The sequence below is a fragment of the Lissotriton vulgaris genome, chromosome 3_1 (assembly GCF_964263255.1).
Source record: "Lissotriton vulgaris chromosome 3_1, aLisVul1.2, whole genome shotgun sequence".
Taxonomy (NCBI): Eukaryota; Metazoa; Chordata; class Amphibia; order Caudata; family Salamandridae; genus Lissotriton; species Lissotriton vulgaris.
Window position 1 is genome coordinate 976,682,582 of NC_141689.1, and position 12,156 is coordinate 976,694,737.

A 12,156-nucleotide genomic window follows, 5' to 3' on the forward strand; every position below is an offset into this window, starting at 1 on the left:
TCAGAGGAATTTTGGGGCCCTGTGGTTTGATCAGAAGATTTATTCCCACCCTTCTCTTGAGGCTTGGTCGATTCCTTCTTTTGGTCACCACCCTGGTTCTTAGGCCTGACCCTGGTTCTGACCCATTTGTCCGCCCTCTTACCCAATTCTTGTGGAGAGGTCAGATCAGAGTCTACCAGGTGCTGGTGTAATAACTGGTTCTGACAATTACTTAAGATTTGCTCTCTCATAATTAGATTGTATAATCCTTTAAAATCAGTAACGTTACTTCCCAGTAGCCAGCCTTCAAAAGCCTTAGTGGCACAATCGACAAAGCCAGACCAGTCCTGAGACTGAGTTTTCTGGGTATCCCTGAACAGCAACCTGTACTGCTCAGTGGTTAAGCCGAACCCATCAATCAGTGTGTTCTTCAGGACCTGGTAATTGTTAGCATCCTCAGCTCTAGTAGTGAGGAGCTTATCTCTCCCTTTACCTTCAAAGGAGAGCCACAAGATAGCTGCCCACTGACTCTGGGGGACGCACTGTACAGTGCAGGCCCGCTCCAAAGCAGCAATCCATTTGTGGATGTCGTCCCCTTGCTTAAAGGGGGACACTATCTTACTCAGGTGCCTAGTGTCTAAACTCCTGTTTTCCCGTGGGGGAATGCTGCCACCAGTGGGATTTGTCCCACACAATTCTTGCTCTCTAGCAAAGGCGAGTCTTTCCTTGGCCAGGGCAAGTTCTTCCCTTTCGATCCGCAGATTGACTTCCCGCTCCTTCGCTTCGTACACTCTCCTCTGAGGGGATGTCATCCCTCGTCGAGAAGAGCCTCGAGAGCCATTGGTTCAAGCGGATCTGTTAGAGCCTCTCGACAGAGACCTAACTCGTCCACTCCCAATGTTAAGCTGGCCTGAGAGGGGTCCCAGGGTTCTCCTAGTACCATTCTCGTGCCGGCTTAAGTTGTCCCTAGTTAGCTGGCTGACCACTACTGGACCTTTGTCTGCCTCGTCCCCAGATGTTCCTAGCTCCTTATCCTCCTCTTCACCTTCTGCGGAGAGATGGATAAGGTCAGGGTCACCTGCGGTTCCCTCGAGGGGGGGCATACTCTCTTCTGGATGAGAAGGGTCGGTGTTACCCGCCCTCCTAGCATCATAAGTCTCCAAGAGACCAATCAGAAATGGAGTAGTATGGTTTGAACCCTGTTTTAACTTCCGAGATGTACAGAGCTGTCGCATCTCTTGGAAGCTAAGTGCAGCATATCTGGACGTGACCTGTGGAGGGTCGACTGACAAAAGGGAGACTCGGAGTTTCCTCCTTTGTCGGACATGCTGCTTCTAGTGTGGTGTAAGTGATGCACCTACCTACACTATATGTTTACCTACTGATCCCTTGCTAAGAGTTGTAGCCAAGGTGTGCTAAGCCTTGAAGAGCTACAACAGCTGGTTCAGTAGAACTCAGAGTATTCTAAGCTAAGTTATATGTACCTGGAGTACTTATGCGATCTTTCACAAGATATTCTTAGGATACGCGTGGTAAAACAACAGCAAGCTCAAATCCCAACCGCTGCTCACCAATGTGAGAAGTTGGCCCGATATGCAGTGTTCACTATTCTAGCGACCACTATGTATGGTGATTGGTTGTAAGTCAACCTTAGACCAGCTATCCTAGTAGCGTGGATACGAGCAGTCTTCGGGCTAAACTCTAGAGGGCGTGTTAAGCCAGCTGTTATACCATCACATACCCCTTGAACACCAAGTGAAAGGACACCACACAAGTGTTATGAAAATAAACAGTATATTTATTAGAATCACAACAGCCCTGGACTCTTTATGAGGACAGGGTACTAAGCACAGAACAAAACTCTTAGGAAAATACTTCAAGTGCACAATCAATACAAGTGCCCGAGGGCACGGAAAGTTTAGTGGTCTCGGGCGGACCCGATAAGGCAAGTCGGAAGCGAGGGACTCGGGACCCTTAAGTAAGGAGGCTATGCAGGCACCGAAATGCCGAAGTTACCTAGCCACGAGGGCTGCGGCTGCACAAGTCTTACAGGCGTTGGGGGTCTTCGCTGACGAGCCAGGAGCCGGAAGGAAGGAGTTGCTGACCGGCGACCAGTGGAGAATAGTTCGTAGAGATCCAAGCCTGGATCAGAGATCGATGATACCTGAAAGCAGAGGGGACCAAGTTCGTACTACTAGCCAGTAGTCAGAGGGTACCAGGAGGGCACCGGATGATCGTCACCTCGACCAGGTGAGTAGGCGACGCTAGGCTCTGCAGTCTCACGGACCAGGAGGCGTTGTCGGCGACCAGGATGGAGGTGCGAGCTGTCCCACGAAGGTTGATGCTGTCGGCGTTGCTGGGCCCAGGATTGGGGCAACAAGCCTTGGCAGATTTCAGGGCCACGTGGTGGGCCTAAAAATGGCGTCTTGAGTGGACCAGGAGGGTCCGGGGTGCTCCTTTCGCAGAAGGGAGCAAGGGCCAGTCTGGTGCAACCAGACCAGCAGCGTTGGTTGTCGTTCGTCGTCAAGGAGTCACAAGCCAGCGGCTAGTGATCGGACAACGGGCTGAACAGCGAAGCAGAAGGGCCCCACGCAGATCGTGGAGATGCTGGGAGGCTGCACTTCGGTGCTGGAGCTGCTCCGGGTCAGGGCTTCTCGGACCCCAGAGCACTCATCAGAGAATTCCTTCGGTGGTCGTGCTGGTTAAGAAAGCGTGCAGGTTTTGATGATGGCCGGTCCCTCGAGGTCTCGTCGCACCCACAGATCTCAGCTGAGCTGACGATGTGGGTAGAGGTCAGAGGTGCCAGGGAAGCCGGTTCTCGTCGAGCTGGGCAGTCGGATTCCTGAGGAAGGACTTGCAGCAAACCGCAGAGTTCTTAGATGGTGCCTGCGGACGCAGGGTGACTACTCCTTAGCCACAAGGGAGAAATCTTAAGAAGAGTCTCGAAGTCCTTTCGTAGAAAGTATTCTTGATTCAAAGATGATCTAATTTGGAAGGGTCCCGCTCCGGCCTTTATCCTAAAGAAAGGGGTGGGTACATGACTAGGTCCTGCCCTAGGGGTGGGACCAGGAAGGGGGGTAGTTACACCCCTCTCCCCTGCCGGACTTTCCCCAGGTCAGGGGCTGCGCGCCCCTGGAACTGGTTCTAACCGGCAGATGCGTAGTGAGCACCGGGGTGCCACTCCGCAGTCACCTTCTTGTAAAGCCCTGCCTACCCAGGATACACAAAACCCTGTCTGAGATGGTGCGAACACCGCCCCGGACAGGAAACCCTTTGTCCAAGCTCTCCTCGCTGGAAGGACTCCCAGCAGCAGGAGGTCAGACTCGTGTCTGTGGTGGCAGCATCCATTTTGTGGAGCTGAGGCTTCAGTTAACTTTAACAGGGTTTCACAGTTACGTACATGTCATGTCCCTCTAGAAGGGCGGAATGCTAACCTCGTTGCCTGCATTGGTGAGGGGTCAGCATCCCGATTTGTATGACACCTTACTCGACATGTCTTGATAACGCGATACCGAAGTTAGCGATATGGTATGCGTTATCATGGAACAGCCATTGGGTCTTGGCTCCGCAAGCTGCAACCGGGCTCGGCTCGTGCCAGAGCCCAATTCACACGATTCCATGCACTCTGCCTTCAGGATTGTTAAGGCCTGCCATAGGAGTGACTGATAGGAACTCGGGTGTCCATTTTTAGGGTTAGATATAGGGATACTATACCTAAAGCAACGAGCGAGTACGCCACGTTGCCCCAGCTGTCGCGCAGCCAGTTGTGTCAGATTTAGATGGCCATCCAGGGGTGGCATAATACATGCTTCAGCCCCTGGTAGGCCCTGGGTACACCGATGCCCTGAGTTACAGGGTCTGACAAGGTGGCCCAGTTCCAATTGGAAATGTACCTAAGGTACATGGAATCCATTTTAGAGAGAGAGCAGTAGGCCGGGGGTCCTGATTGGCAGGGCCCCAGGTCAACTAAGTCGGAAAACCAGCAAAACACCAGGCAAAAAGTTGGGGGTAACCATAGTCAGGTATCTACCTTCCTACACCAGATATATGTGATTCCTTCCTTTCATATTACAAAACATTATATACTTCAAGAATCACTGGGGATCTACGGGATCAGGGGAATTACCTAGCAGAGATTGCAATGGTCTGCTTAGAGCGATACATGCAGGATTTTTTGGCCGTCCCCATTACCCAAGATAGTATATAGGAGGTCATTGATGCTTTGCGAGGCACCTCAGCTCCTGGTCTTGACGACTTTTCTGTCGATTTTTATAAAGCCTATAAAGATATCTTAGTCCCAAGACTGTTGGAGGTGTATGCTGAGGCGCTGGAGTTGGGCATCCTTCCCCCAACATTCAGGGAGGCGGTCATTATTCTCCTCCCCAAGCCAGGCAGAGACCCTAAACTATGTAGCTCCTACAGGCCGTTGTCTGTATTAAATCTCGATTATAAGATACTGGCCAAGGTGATTGCGATACGATTGTCCTTACTAATGGAATCCATCATTTCGCCAGCACAATCAGGCTCCGTGCCTCATAGGTCCACATCGCTCAATCTGCGGACCTTATTCACTGTATTGCATAGGAAAGATCCCACCACACCTGCTGCCGCTGTCCTCCTTGATGCAGAGAAGGCATTTGATTCCCTCAAGTGGCCCTTTTTCCTGTCCATCATGCGACTTATGGGCATGCCCGAATGCTTAGGTCTACGGTGGCCCAGCTGTACACCCGGCCAACTGCTAGATTGCGCCTAAACAGCACTCTTTCCGACCCCTTCATTCTGCCTCATGGCACGCGACAGGGCTGCCCTTTATCCCCACTGTACGCCACTTCCAGGAAAAGCACTATTTCTTACTGGTCCCCTTTTGATCTCGCTTTAGGCGGATGACACTATCTTGTACATTAGGATGCCCCAGCTTAATCTTGAACCCTTAATTTTAGAAATCATTTGATTTGGTAAGTTTTCTGGGCTAAATGTCAACTGGCATAAGTCGATTATTTTCCCATTTACGGCCGGCACGACTTCCTGGACCTGTGACTTCCCGCTTCAGTGGTGCAATGACGCGGTCAAATACCTTGGAATTCATATTCATCTCGACACCACTACCATAATTAGGCTAAATTACGGCAGGGCAATCAGCTCCCTTGAGTCCCAACTAGTTAAATGGCTGCGACTGCCATTATCAATGGCTGGGAGAGTCGCCATAATTAAAATGATAGTTCTCCCTCGGTTCTTATATCTTTTTAATAATATTCCCATCCCGCTTACTAAAACCTTTTTTTCACAACTGCGTAAACTTTTATTGCACCTCGTTTCGGGGGACAAAACACCTCGGGTCAACTGGCAGACTTTGACCCTTCCATACGAGAGGTGAGGCTTTGGGGTCCCAAACATTTATTTATATTACCCGATAGCACAGTGTGTCTGGTTTCATCTGGATGCGTGCATCCCCTATTTGAAGCCGGAGGCATACCTGGTGCCCCCTCAACACCTCTCCACTATCCTACCAATGGGATTCCCTTCTGACCCCCACGACATTCAAACTGTATCTACCACATGCTGGGCATGGGACAGGCTGCGGAGACTGCTGGGCCTTGACCGGCTGTATTCCCCGGCATTACCACTACCTAACCCTTCACTGCGTCCCATAACGGGTGAGGTCTTGATCAAACGCACACTGTAGAAATTGCATATTTGCACGATGGGCAATTTGTTTCCTGAGGGTCATGCCTTCTCGGTACTAAAGGATGCTCGATTCACCGAATGCTCTTTTATGGACACCTTTGTCTTGTCTCATATGCACTCCATGCTACGGGCCACCTTCCCTTCATTCCCAGCGGCCCCCAAACTGACTCCACCATTGACTCTGCTCATCCAGAATCCTACTGGCGCACATTTGCTCTCCAAACTATACAAACAATGTGGGGCCTCCATGCCTGTTACTGACGTCAACGTGCGTGCGGCTTGGGCAGGCCCATTACTGACGACCAATGGGAACAGTGCTGTAGGGCTACTAAGGAACTCTCTTTGAACAGCATGCACAAACGACTCCATTTTAAGTTTCTTCGTAGAATGTATCCTACACCTGCATGTTCACATAGAATTGACCACAACAGGCCCCATCACTGTCAGAAGTGCAAGGCTCCATTTGCTGATTTTGCTCATCTCGCCTGGACATGTCCCAAAATACACCAATACTGGTCCCTGGTCCATGCCACACTTGGTGACATACTTTCCATTCAACCCTTGCCTACCCCTGACATTGCACTATTGGGCTATGTGGTCAATTTCCCCCAAACTGTCAGTAAGCTGACAGCACTGGTCCTCTTGTTGGCTAAAAGGGAGGTTGCTCTATTATGGGGCAGCAGGAGAGCCCCCACACTGCTGGCGTGGCTTAGAAGCTTGGCATTCTGTAGCGTAAACTGTGAAGAATATTCCACTCTAATTCCTAGCTCATCACGACCAATGGACATCTGGGGCCCATATAGGGATTACATTGCCAAGAGGCAATCCGATTCACACTTGCAGACAGTAAGCGGTATTGTTCCGGAAGGGGTTGGCTAGACACGAGTTTTGGAACAATTGCTTGTATGGTCGATCTGCCTTTGTTAACATGCCGCTGACATTGTGCTGCTGTCTATGATGTTTAGAAGTTATTGTCTCCTGGCATTGAATATCTTCTTATTGATCGTTTGCGATTGATGTCATTGACTTCTGCCGATAATGCGCTGTTCCTTTACATTTGTTGCTGTATGCCTTTGACGATTGATTTGATATGCATGTATTTTTTTTAACTGCTGCAGATGCTGTAATCTGCAATTCACTGCTTATTCTGCTTTTATATGTAAAAGTGGGAAAATAAAGCTTAAAAAAAAAGAAGGTGTCGTGGATGTCTGCGATCTTGCGATGGAAGAAGAAGGTCAGCTAGTCACACAGGTCTTGCTAAGGTGGGATGTTGTTGGTGTTGGAGCCGGGGTTGGAGAGTTCTTTCACGATGTTTAAGTACTCTTTGCTTTTGTGTGCATTGTTGTCTAGGTGGTCTACGAAGTAGGCCCTTTTTGGCGGATCTGATGAGGTGATGGTGTTTGCGGGCGGCGTCCTTGTAGGTTGCGTAGCTGTCTGGTGTTCGTTCACGGTGCCAGTTCTTCTCTAATTTTCAGCAGGTTTGCTTGGAGGCCTGGAGGTCTTCAGTGAACCAGCTGGCTTTCTTGCTGGTGTGGCTGTTGGAGGGTTTCTTGAGCAGGGCAAGGGTGTTGACGCAGTCGGCGAGCCACTGTCTAATTTTGCGAGTGGCGGAGTCTGGGTCGGTGGGGTCAGCGGGTGGGCCCTGGGCAAGGGTGGTGGTTAGCTGGTCTCCAGTCACTTTTCTCCAGCAGCGGCGAGGCATCTGTTGGGTGCGTGGTGCGTGGTGGGTTTCCGAAGGGTGAAGTGGATGCAGCGGTGGTCAGTCTAATGGAGTTTGGTGGTGTGGATGAAGGAGACGTGGAAGCTTGTGGAGAAGATGGTGTCAAGCGTGTGGCGGGCGGAGTGGTTGGGTGTTGTGACGAGTTGTCTGAGTCCAAGGTTGGTGAGGTTGTCGATCGGGATGGTGGAGTTGGTGTCGTTGTTGTTCTCGAGGTGGAAGTTCAGGTCCCCGAGGGGGATGTAGTCCGTGAAGGCGAGGGCGTGTGTGCTGACAAAGTCAGCGATGTAGTCGCTGAACTGTGGCCGGGGTCCGGGGGGTCTGTAGACGAGGGTTCCTCTGAGGGTGGTGTTGGGGTCGGTGTGGATCTGGAAGTGCAGGTGTTCGTCGGTGCTGAGGGTGTCGTCGAGACTCTGAGAGTGTTCCTGTGGACGATGGCGATTCCTCCATCTACTCCGTTGGTGCGGTCCATGTGGGAGAACTTGTAGCCTTCCGGGATGGCTATGGCAATGTAAGGTACCAAGGAGGGGTTCCGCCAGGTCTCAGTCAGGAAGGCGACGTCTGGGAGGGTTGAGTCGAGTAGGTCCCAGAGTTCAACAGCGTATTTGCGGGCTGAGCGAGTGTTCAGAAGAATGCAAGCAGCACGCCCGCTGCGCGCGACTCCCATATAAGGGGAGTTAGGAGGGTGTAGCAGCTTGGAGGCGGGAGCGGGAAAGCGAGTGGGCGAGCAGGGGGGCGGGGACAGAGGGGATGGAGCGGTGGGAAACACGGCAGAGCGGGGCACAGAAGGCAGAAAAGGGGAGAAAAACAAAAACTCACAGTGCAAAACCAGAATTGAGCGGGGTACACAAGGTAAAGAAGGAGAGAAAGACAAAATTCACAGTGCAAAAACTAGAATTAAGGGCAGAAAACGATTAGACAAACTACAGGAACAGAGGCACAAATTACAATAAGGCTTAGAGGAGAAGGGGCAGAATGAACGCAGAGAGCTCGCTCGAACTTACTACAATGGTAGCAGCGGGCCAGAGGACACACAGGTGGTGCTGTGTGGCGAGGGGAGAGCGACCTGCCTGTGAGGTGGGTCAAGGGTCCTTCCTTTCACCGCGCAGTGGCCGCCATGTAAGGGGTGGTGGGAGAGAGGAGCAGCTGGGAAGCGGGGCGGCGAGTGGGCGAGCAGGGGTGCGGGGACGCAGCGGCAAGAAACACGAAAGAGCAGGGCAAAGAAGGCAGAAAAGGGGAGAAAAACAAAAACTCACAGTGCAAAACCAGAACTAAGCGGGTTACAGAAGGCAGAGAAAGGGAGAAAGACAAAAGTCACAGTGTAAAAACAGAATTAAAGACAGAAAACGATTAGACAATCTACAGGAACAGAGGCACAAATTACAATAAGGCTGAGAGGAGAAGGGCCCCCAAAATCCTTAAGATGTCCCTGCAGGGAAACTCGCATAAGTGAGTCAGTCAAGGACTGTGGAGGGAGAGGAGAGACCGATGAAGTCTAGGAGTTTTACATCAGTACTTGTTCATAACAGATAGCTAATATAATCAAATTAAGTACAATTAGGTAGAAGTGGCTTATGTAGAGAGCCACACGTCATCTTCTGTACTTGAATTCACCCCAGACACCCCTTGCGACCGGGCTCGGTCCAAGGGTATAAATAAAGGAGCCAGGGTTGCACACGACCACTGGCTGAAGAGAGACCAACATGTCTTGCGTGAGCTTCTTTTGTGGTGCATAGCACAGGCCTTCACTGCTGGGCCATGCCTGCTACACTGGCGACGAAGGGTGACGAACTCCCACCCTCCCGCCAATAGCCTCGCTCACCTGATTAGCTGAGCAGCAAGCCTGCCACTCACACAAAGAGACAAGTGTGGGGACGTTCTGGCAGGTATTATTTTTGCTGGCTAAAAAAATAATCGCCCCCGCTCACTATCGCCTATCCCGCAAGAGCACCTTACAAGCCTGCAAGCGGTCACCTGCACACTACTGCCAGAAGCACAACGTGGAGGTGAGCACGCCCATACCCACTAAAAGGGGTAAGTAGAGCCAGACACAAGCACAAAGAAGGTGAGTTGCAGTCTGTGAAAATAATAAGGCTACAACAGCACCTCACCCACCTCCAGCAGCACTACCTCAACAACACACAGAGGCCACCATCTACTAACAATGGGATATCCACCACCACCACAAGCGCCCACGCAGGCACCACCAGCACCATTCTCACACGCATCAGTGATGCCCATAGCCTACTTCAGCCAGCATGCCAACCCCGCCACGGCCGCGCCCAGGCGGATGCTCTGGTTGGGTCACCTCAACCATTACTTCCGGGGGACCAGAGAGACTGATGGTGCAGTAAAGCGCTCCCCGCTAATGCACTTTGGGGGCAATAAGCTGTACAAACTGTTCGAGCCACGGTCAGACACGGGGGAGGATCATGACTACGACGCAGCGGTCAGTGCGCTCAAAAGTGATTTCAACCCCATTTGAACCTGGACTATGATCGGTTCAAACTGCGTCAGGCCCGGCAAATGGAGGTGGAGATGGTAGACATGTTGCGGCGAGGCTGAGAAAGCTTGCCCGTACATGCATTTTTATCGATCAGTCAGAGGAGATCCGTTCACAGATCATTCAGGTGTGCAAGTCCATTGCGTTGAGACGTCTGACACTCCGCAAACCAGGCATATTCCTCGATGAGATCCTTGTCCTGGCACTCTCCCACAAGCTGTCGGACAGCCAGGCAGATGAGATGGAGGCTGCCCGGGTTTGCAGTAGCTCAGCTACTCCAGCGCTGAAACCTGTCCACATCAAAGAGGAATCTGTGTAGGTGATACAATGGCACCTCGGACCTACACACATGCGAAACCCCCCCAGCCGGCCCACAGAGAAATGCGGATACTGCGGTTCTGACCACAGGGCACCAGACCAATACCCGGCCATATGGCAGACCAGATTCAAGTGCGGCAAGGCCAACCACTATTTCAGCGTCTGCAGCGGAGGTGGAGGGCGAACCCGAGCCGCTCACCAAGAAGCCACACCATGACCATAAGACACCTGATGCTTGAAGACCCCACCCACACAGAAGAGCAATGGGGACAAGGAGTGGTTGCCCATTAAGAGGACGAAGACAACGTCTTCATCATCTCTTTTGCTGAACAGTCTGGCAAAAGGAAACGCCCCCCATGTGCAGGTCAACAGTACCACCGTTCACGCACTGATCGACACAGGTGCTCTGTGAATGTGATGGACTCTGATCAGTATAAAGAAACTATCACCTCGACCACCCCTCGCACCCAGCTTGGCCAAGATATACACTTATGGATGCACAACGCCTATGCCGCTTCTGGGAGTAATCGAAGTCGACGTTTCCAGTACAGTACATTCCATCCAGACAAGGTATAGGTCACCAAGTAAAGCTACACATAGACGAGGCAGTGAAGCCAACAGGGTTCAGTCACAGGTGCATCCCATTCCATCTTCGGCCTCTCGTGGAGCAAAGAGCTACAAGGCCTCGAGAGCCAGGGTGTCATTGAGAAGGTGTTGGAGCCTACCCCATGGGTAACCCCACTGGTGATAGCCCCAAAACCCAAGCAGCCCGGGAGCCATCTGGCTATGTGTAGATGTGAGGCTCCCCAACCAGGCCATCCGGAGAGAAAGGCACGTGACCCCGACGAAGGACGACATCGTAGCCGATTTAAACTGCGCCCAGTGGTTCTTCAAACTGGACTTGAACTCGGGGTACCACCAGCTGGAGCAGGCGCCGGAAAGTAATTACATAACGATGTTTACAACACATGTGGGCCTCCTGCAATACACTTGGCTTGCCATCAAAGAGACCCTCTCGGGCCTGGTCTGTGTGATCAATCTCAGAGAGGACATTTTGATATACCCTCAGAGCCTGGAAGAACACCCCGCCCGGCTACCAAGCCACGCTGCAGCGTCTGGCGGACTGCTGCCCCACGCTGCACAAGAAGAAATGCTCTTCTATCATGAGTCGATTAAGTTCTTTGGGTATGTATTCTCACGAGATGGGCTCCGTGTAGATGCACTCAAGGCGGATGCCATCCGAAATGCCCCAGTTCCCCAGAACCCAACGGAAATGAGGAGCTGCCTTGGCATGGTGACATACTGCAGGAGGTTTATTCCTGGCCTGGCCACGCTGTCTGAACCCCTTCGCCAACTTACGAAGTCCAGTGTTCCGTGGGGGAGGGGCCCCAGAGAAGAGACGGCATTCAACAATATTAAAAAGGCACTGCTGGACCAGACGTCCATGGTGTATTTCCACCCCAAGAGGAAAACAGAGCTAGCAGTAGACGCCAGCCCCGTAGGGCCCGGGGCAGTCCTTCTGCAAGAAAACGACTGAGGAATCAGTGTCCCGGTCTTGTACGCTAGATGGGCGTTGTCACAGACTGAAACCTGCTATGCTCAATTAGAGCGAGAAGCCCTGGCAATCCGTTGGATGTGCAAACATTTCCACCTATACCTCTGACGCCACCCGTTCCGTGTAGTCAAGGACCACAAGCTCTACTACCTCTGTTCAATGGGTCATCTCGCCTAGCACCACCAAGGATAGAAAGATGGGCCATCCAGCTCCAAGCCTACTCCTTCCAGCTGATCTACAGACCAGGGGCGGACAACCCGGCAGACATCCTATCAAGACACCCACCACCTGGCAGCATAGGGGAAACCATGGCAGAGGACGAACATACTGAATGCTTCATAAACATGGTGGAAGCCAATGCCTGCCCGATCGCCATAAGCGAGAAGACCTCCGGAGGGC